We start from the raw sequence: 8,211 nt of genomic DNA on the forward strand, positions 1-8,211 counted from the left end.
AAGAGACACATGTACTAGGCAATCCTCATAATATTGTTTATTCTAAATTGGGACGAGGAGAAGTTTTCCATGATATGATATTGTGAGGAAGGTATATGAAAATGTTTTGCGATAGACACGATCTAGTTTTTCGGTTTAACGGACGTGTTTTTTTTAACTATGGGTTAGAAACTGGATTTATGTGTCTGCCGCTGTCATTTATGAACCGGACAACAAATGCTCCTCTATCGCAAAGAGACACAACATAAAATACAGTCTTCAAAGTGGGTTTTGAGGGTAGGGTAATATTATATTAACGTCCGATCAGTAACCAGAATGATATGACATGTCACGTTTGTTGGTGGAGGCAAACCCATGAAAAAACCCCAACCAGCGGTCAGTGCCTGGAAACTATTCCACATTTAATTCGAACGCAAGATCCAGTGTTGGAAGGATTCTGGTAATATGTCGGGACATCTTAACCACTCTGCCATCGCGGAATCCGGAAGTAAAAACACGCGTAAACACACACCAGATTACATACACAAGAGGCCGACCGTAATGGCCATAGCTGTCTATATGACTATAATTTAATCAATTAACAATCCCTGTTCCTCTACAACACCTGAGCAGTATATTGATGCGAAAAAAGATTTAATGGAAAATGAACAATTTTAACAGACATGATATTTGTATGCGAATCTTTTCATCATGCATACAAAGATTTTGAAACTGGAAACAAACTACATATTTTGTCTAACGTTTTTAACTTTTATAACATCACAATTCATTAACCCAACCAAACCTGCCTGCAATGCACTGGCAGAAATAAATTCCCTTTGGGTTTGGAGTATGACATGAACTGTGCGTATGCCAAGAGGAGGTAATATTATAAAATAATGGAGATTTGTCAAGGGAAGTCTTCCTTTTTTAAATTGCATGTAAGATCAGATACATTGATTGATGACACCAATATTACAAAGACGTAAACGATTTCCGTTCCTGGGATACAGGATTAACTGAAGAATGGCCTGTTACACGCAAATATACGATATCGTATCACTCCCTTTCATGTCTAATATGTAAACCTCATTTGCTAATGAGTTGGTGAAAGGTGGTGTTTGCTATTGATTAATGGCTCGCCTTTGATTTCTTTATTCTCTACTCAGAATTGACACTCCACATACGACTGATTTCTTTTTCCAATTTCACGCTCTGGTAATATTTTTGGAAGTGAAGATGATTCCGGAAAAATATAATCTAAATTACGCCTAGTTGTATACCTGGTAAGTCATTAAAACCATAAAATCCAATTACTATGATCTTTTTTCACGACCAAGGTATTTCCATAAATATATGGGATATAGGGGATTGACACTTGCAGGTTATAAGGTGAATTGTAATACCATAACTCTTAAAACTCTGCATTGTTGATTTGATCAATGTTCTTCTTCTGCATTCAAAGCCAATTATTCTTTCGACTAATTGGGTATATGTAGTCTCGTGTTCATAAAAATGATGTGTCGCAGTTTCTACAAGATCTCGTGATTTTTTAATATTCGTTATTCAAGAAATGTCAAGGAAATCTGAAAAGTGTTTATTCTTACATCTTGCTGAATTTGTATGCTGGTATCCTCCGGCTGTGATCAATACACACATTTAATAGGCTTTTTGAAATTTCTGTACTTCAGTTCAAGCACAACATTCATTTAAAAATTGAAAGCAGCTGCTAGATTAAGCGGACACTTCTTTCGCTAACGCTAATATCTTGGAGCAATGACGAAGGTGAAATTTAAAGAAGCAATAATTGATTTCGGTACATGTTATATCATTATAGGTGTATGTTCACCGATGAGATTGATTGCTCTCATCGGGGATGCATGCTGGCTTTCAAGATTATGACATGTATCAGATAATTGCAAGCAAGGAAATTGGTTTCATTTGAAAAAATCCGACGGTTTTTATTTTTAAAGAATCAACAAAATATCCTATAGATGGAAACAAATGAAAATCTGTACTTTTTGACATTCTCACGATTATCATGTCTAAAACTACCACTTGTATTGAATGTTTTAACCAGTACATTTCCTTAGTTCTATTTTACATGCATAATAAAGAAAGAATGGTGTTTTAATGTCAATGTTTGGTTGATAATTTGATTACACATAATATCATATCAACGGTTAATGTCATTGACGGTTAGCCTCATCTGCGCATGTGATGTGTTACAGATAGGGAGTGCGATTGTGTTTTGGGAGACTGAGGTATGTAAATGCTGTGTCCTTGTCATATATGAAATTCTACATTGCTGATACTACTACACATTTACCACAATGTAATGTTTATTATCGAAAAAATATATTATCGTTGGTGCACCATTAGAAGTACAATTCTATGATAAACGAAAACTATGACTTACAATTGTTGAGATATGAACAACATGAGATAAGCAGACCGACTAGTTAATGCTGTACATGAATCAACAGGTCGATATTTCCAAGGCCAGTACTCCGTTAACCCCAGTATTTATAATCATGATACATAGTAGAATTAGCTATATATTTATATAGCTTACCTCATAGATTACTTCCTATCCCAGACAATATCAACAGAGCTTACGATTAAATCCTCGAGGCAGACTTTTACGATACTGAAAGTCAAAAGGGCCATTTTTTGAACGAAATTGATTGGTTTCTGTAGATATGGCTTTATGAGTACATTGCATTCAAACATTTCGCGGATCATATTTTCGCGATTATCGAAATGCCCTACGAAATGGCGAAAATATCACCCTTGCCAAAATAACAGACTCGACGGTATATATTTGCTGTCAAACCAATTAGTCTGCTGATCAAGTGATCTAAAAGGCTACTTTTGAAGATGATCCAATGGGAATCACTGTATGATTATATCGGTGCTCTGACTATAACTGGAGCGGTCGTTCCTGTGCAGAAGAATCTGGGTTCTGTCATCTGGCAGAGCTAATCTATAAAAGAGGTTATATCTACCCCTCCCCCTCCCCAGAGCTCACCAGAAAGGGATTGAGGCGACCGGTTTGCGCTTTGTTGGTATATCGTGACCTGTTTGATTGTCGGCAGCATGTTTCAATCATATAGCATTATTGTATAGACAAAAAATCCAACTATTACAACAATTAAAACGTTATCATTCTTTTAAAGCGTTAAAACAAGAAGGTACTTCACTTACACAGGTCATTATATAGCTAACGATACCGTCCTCAAATTACCCTGACTGTTAATAGGATTCAAATGCAACAAACAAAACGCATTTCTTTAACTATATAGACATTTTAACCATATCCGGAGGTGTTGGGATTTTGCTGCTCGCCGAGACACACCACAATCTGTAAAAATATAGCTTTTGCACCTGCTTAGCATAAAGGTATTGGTACGATTGGTTTGCCCGTTGACAGTGTAGTGTGATTGGCTGTGTAACAATATAATAATACCATAGCCTCCAAAAATAGCAGGGGTCCACACAGGCAATGCTTTGCACACGAGGGATGCAGTTTGTCATTGACTCTAGTTGTTAATTAACGGATTGCAACCTGTCACTCCAACCACAGTTTGTATTGAGTATGCTACTATGTTTTCTCCGACATTAAATTGTGTGTTTACATATTAGAGTTATTTGTCCTAACGGTTTGGTTTTGGTTGTGACGTTATGTATTCGCGCGCGTAACGTCATATTTTTGGAGAAAACGACGTGAATTTCGCTTATAAATTTACATCACAATAAATACCTACCCTCAAGGGAGCTAACTCTAATACGTTAGCGGAATCGAGGCGTAGCTACCGGTATATTATACCTGACGATCGGCTAAGTGGTCGTCAGGCCTAAGAAAACTACAAATCAAACAAAATATTGGGAGGTTGTAACAAAATGTGAAAGTATTTCCAACAGATAATTATTTTATAATGCGTAAATAGCGAACTGTTGACATTTACATTTTAAATGTACAGAAGCCATGACGTGAAAGAGAAATTATAATATTCGGGACAAAATCGTTTTATAGAAACGTCCGTTCCTTTCTCGGTGAATTATGCCCTCAGGACGGTATCGAGTCATGCTCGATAACTAGTTATTAATAACGCGATACTGGCGCACCTTGAAACTTCGTACTCATGACGTTATTGTGATTTCCCTAAACATCAATGTTTCATGTAAAAGTGAATTAGAATCATCGCGTAATCACTTGGTATCATTGTATCATCTAATACCGGATACTGTAGAAATAAGGTTAATAAGGAGGGGAAAAACGATAACAACCGTAACCAGAACCCAGTTTCACGGCTTTCCTTGAAGTTATCTTAAAGATGCTCCACCGTCGACAGAGCATAAATGTTATAATTATTTAAACAATAATTGGTGTTCAATCGTGTATATGTATGTCTAATTAACACAGAAAATAATTTATTTTTGTTATTTTGCCTTTGTTGCAAGCGCATTCAGTAATTCATTCCATATAGGATATAGTGCCACGGAATTTTCCGGGATGCAATAAATTATTTTTCATATTTTTAACTTGAAATAAAATTAGAAGCTCAAGCTTTTCAATGGTGGCAATGGTGTAAAGTAAGTAATTTTTGTAACTGAAGAAAAAACTAAATCGTCTGCTCCTGCCTTTGATAGTGAAAAAAACCCCATTTTTCGGCGGTTGAGCATCTTCAAATTATCCATAAAAAAGCATTACAGTTTTTAGGGAAGCTCCTTAACTAAGGTTTTATCCTTGACCTCTGTAATGCTTTTCTATGGGGAATATAAGTTGAAGAATTCCTTAAAACAAAGGAATGTTCCTAAAACTGAACCAACCTCCATACTTAAATTCAAAGAGATTAAACATCAAGAACTGAACTTTTGAGCGGTTTTCTTCATAAATATGTTAATTAAAAGTTATAATATGCTCCTATCATATGACCAACATATAATCATCATAAATGGCTATTTACATCTGGTCCAGTATAATGTATGTACTGTTTATCCCATTTTGAGATTATGAGTGGGCGACGTGCTTGTCTGAAATAAACAAACACCAATCTTATTTTATTTACAAAGCTGTTGGGGGGTCATGAATTTTAGACCCTGTCCATTCAAAAATAGATATTATGATGCATATATACGGGATTGGGTAGGCGATATGTTTTTTTTAATCTAAACAAAGGTGATATTCGACATTGATGTTTGTCGACTTAGTGCCAACCCAACGGATTATGTGTCATCGGTTGAAATTGAATTTAGATATCTGTTACATAGTAATTTTATTTTGATATTTTTGATAGCCTAATGATATTTCCCCTGATGTTTGAGAATGCACTGTCGTTAAACCACTAAGATTACTGGATTTGTAAAAATAAGCATATAGCTGAACACTGAAGGAGTACTTCCCTACATAACGAAGTTAATGTGCTATTATATTCGTCTACAAAGTATATTAGAAAATTGAAATGTACTACATTTATGCCTGAAAACATAAAAGACAACAGACCCGTTAGTCAAAGAGTAATAGACGAAAAATCTAGTATCCATTATTAAACTAGGCATTTATACCGTGAAACAAAGTTTTTATACCTGAAGTTATTGCTTTTAAATTGGGAAAACTATCATTTGGTCGGAAATGTTTCTTAGTGTATAAAAATTGTCAATAATCGCTTGATTCATTCAAGACATTTATTTTTGATTTCAACATTAAAATTTATAGAAATTATAGAAATTAAGGATTTAAATTTTACGAACTACTAATTTTCGTACAGTTCATTTTTCATTTCAAGTCATCTCGAGATTCGAATTTTGGTAGCTTTTTAAGGTTTTTTTCATTGACGTAGCTGAGAGATCCTTATCAAGAAATGTTTTAAATTTTATTTCGGAGGTCTTGTGTACACTCCTTTAAGCATTTGCAACAAACTCTGAGTGCTTTACTTCCCTTACAACATTAAAATCTGGCAAGTCTTAGCTGGAACGAAATGAAATAACAATTACTGATAACATGCAATAAATCATTTTTGTTTAATCTAAACATTCCTAATAAAAGTTTAAGCATCCTAATAATATATGAAGATGAAGTTACTTAAAAACAAAATAAAAGCATTTAACAGGATCCGTTAAAACGTATAGCTATGGTGTAACTAGACGATCCGGAAGAGGAGACATCCCTAAATTTGAACTTGACACTTTCAAGCTGCAACTAACATATTTTTACATATCCATATATACACACGAATCTGAAACTAAATTATACATTGCAACTCCTAACATTTTAACTCCCAGACCCTGAAGTGTAATGGGGGAGGATTTGATTCCAACAAAATTCATGAATTTTGATGGAAAATGCATTTTGTATTATGCGGATCCACCTACACACCAATACTAGATGGTCTACACAGTCATTGCATAATAGATGTAGACCGTGATCAGACATTCATTTCCAGTCGTTATTTACACATGAGTCCAGCCTCAGAGGTAACACTATCATTTCTCAATTATGTAAATTACAGGAAAGTGCAATGGTTTTTATCTACGTAAGTCCATGTATGGTAACTGTTTATGAGAAGATTCCGGCCTTTTGATCAGTTGGTGATTTAGCAATTTTGCAATAAGACCAACAGTAATTTGAATACAATTACAGATGGTTAGACGAATGTAAAACATACCTTGATACTTTTAGTCATGAGTTCAAGTTCTCACACTTTAGCATTTGTAAGAACTAATTTTAACTACAAGGAAAAGCAGAATGTAACATGATATTGTCAGTCGTCTGAAGCAATAAGCTTTCTATTATATTAAAACTTGTTCTTCATAGATATTAGTTTTAAATCGATCCATATCGTTGACAGCGAATTACGTGCACTCATCAGTATGAGTAGTATTGCAGGTAGGTAACTTTGCTTCCCGATATATTTTAAAAGACACTAACCTGTTATGGGTACTTAGCTTTCAACTAGCATTAGCTTACTACAATTAAATTTGTAGATGAAAAAATAATATCACGAAAGAATGTTGATGAAATAATATTACTACATATCTGAATGATGGTATTGTTACCAATATTAAACGAGAGTTTGATCTGTCTTTGAAGTTAGAGAGGAAAAGAAACCGTATAATATCTCTGGATCGTTTGTTCTTTAGTATGTAGCGCGTTCAGCTCACGCGCAAAACATAAACGTATCATTGTCAGATGATCAATCAAACGGCAAATACAATTCTAATTTTGTATCCCATCATCCACCGGAAATGAATCTACTGATCATGAAAATTACGAGACCACACTTTGTGTTAGGAGTGGCAGAACCATGCGAAATAGGCTGATACATATATCAGTAATTATCTACTACAATATACATGCTATTAACACATGTATCCGGCTTCGTAAAACAGAATAGGCTTGATTAAATTTGTCACTTTAAACTTAATTGCGTCATCAATTCACTTATAAAATCACCCGTAAATTCTCTAGCCAATTCTTTAATCTTAAGATGGCACATAATGTTTCTGTTCGATTCTTTTTTTATTGAGCACTTGGGAGTTGATCTGAATAATTTGATAGGTATTTGATGGTATTTTCGGATACTGCACATTATATTAAATTCAGCAATATGTCTTTACTTGAATTTAGAATGGGTTTTAACGCCATATCACACACGGAAGTTTTATATGTGTATATTAGTTTAATGTATTATCGTACTACAACAAGGGTCATGTAAGGACGTGTCAGGCATGCTGGTGGAGGAAAGCCGGAGTACCTGGAAAAAAACCCAACGACCTGTGGTGAGAACCTGGCAACTGATCCACATGTGATTCGAATTTGCGACTCAGAGGCAAAGGGTTATATGTAGAAACATCTTACAACTCGCCCACCGCGACCTCTAACGCGGAGGTAGTTTTAATTTAAGCTGGTTATAAAATGAATAGAAATTCAGTCTTCAGTCTTGTTTTGCACACTAGAAATCAACCTTAAGTACAATGTTCCTTAGAACACAGTAAGAATTTATAAAGACCTGTATGCAATGAGGCCTTCCCTCTGTAAATAGGCTCGAGAGGATCAAAAACTTCCTGACGAACATGAAATGTATTAGGTTTATTCAGGATGGCATTAACGGCAAGGTTTGCTCTGCCATTGTTAATTTATAAATGTATACATTGGTTAATCGCAATTCAACTTTGTTCACTAAATTGAAACGTCATATTGATTATAAAATCTGCAAGCAAAATATGGCA

Source organism: Argopecten irradians, chromosome 7, assembly GCF_041381155.1.
Source record: "Argopecten irradians isolate NY chromosome 7, Ai_NY, whole genome shotgun sequence".
In the NCBI taxonomy this organism is placed as follows: Eukaryota; Metazoa; Mollusca; class Bivalvia; order Pectinida; family Pectinidae; genus Argopecten; species Argopecten irradians.